The following is a 1,131-nucleotide window of genomic DNA, read 5'->3' as shown; positions in this document are numbered from 1 at the left end:
GCTTTCCCGCATTTGCTTTCCCGTAGATACCGCTACCGAATCCGTTTGTTACTGTCCCCGCTTAGGGAATTGCTGTTCAAAAACTTACGGTGTTTTGTAGAAAACTTATAAAATCGTGTGTAAAATAATCATGCCCACTTATTAAGTTAATCATATGAATTTTAAAAAACAATTTTTCTTAAACCATCTTCTGTCAAAGAGACCTAACTATGCGATTCCCTCGTTTACAATGTTTAGAAAGATATTTTCAGTGATTTTTCTTGAGTTATTCAAAATATGGAAATCTCAAATTAGGAAAAATCATTGTCGTGTGTGCAATTGAATTCAATGCGAGCTGCCATTACGAATAAAACTATTATAAAGTGGCGAATCTATATAAAGAGAACTACAAAAGATTTCCTTGCGTTTGTACTTGAAGTGGTTAGTTAGTTACAATAAAATACAAGTTTATTAATTTGTGCGCTTATTTATACGGAGCAGTAATAAGATTTTAATTTAAACGGCAACCGTTAAAAAGTTTAAAGACGATTAATTAGTGCTTTTGTTAGCTGTTAAAATCCCAGGTACAGAAAAGGAAAATTTACATCTCCATACTGCCAAATATTGGTAAATTATTCCAGTGAGTAAACAAAATTTCAACTATACAATTTCAAGAAACATGAAGCCCAGTTTGTTCCTGATTCAATTTCGTCAACCATCTTTGGAGATTTTATCAAATTTACCACGCGTATTGTATAAAAATTGTATTGTATTGTATAAAAACAGAAGTAGATTGTTTTGGGGATTTTGGATAGCAATTTATGACCAAAGTCAATTTAATATTTCTGAAGAGGTCGACCTAAGGAATGATAAGCGAACCTAAACAAAAGATTTTGGTGATTTTTTCTTATTTTTTCTCAATTGATTTTCAGATTATAAGGGCAAATGGAGAACCAACTTTGCGCAAGCTAAGAGTCATTACTTATAACTGAGCTAGCCGTGGTATTAATTATTATTATTATTATAGAAAATTTACTGTTCAGTAAGCACGTCCTATGGTGCAAATCGTAATACTTGATTAGGAAGAAGAGGAGGAGGGGGGGGGGGGGATTCGTTTTTACCTGCCCTTCGGGGGGGGGAGATTCCGAAAAG

Source organism: Photinus pyralis, unplaced genomic scaffold (genome assembly GCF_008802855.1).
Source record: "Photinus pyralis isolate 1611_PpyrPB1 unplaced genomic scaffold, Ppyr1.3 Ppyr1.4_LG1, whole genome shotgun sequence".
NCBI lineage: Eukaryota > Metazoa > Arthropoda > Insecta > Coleoptera > Lampyridae > Photinus > Photinus pyralis.
This window is presented reverse-complemented; position numbering follows the sequence as displayed.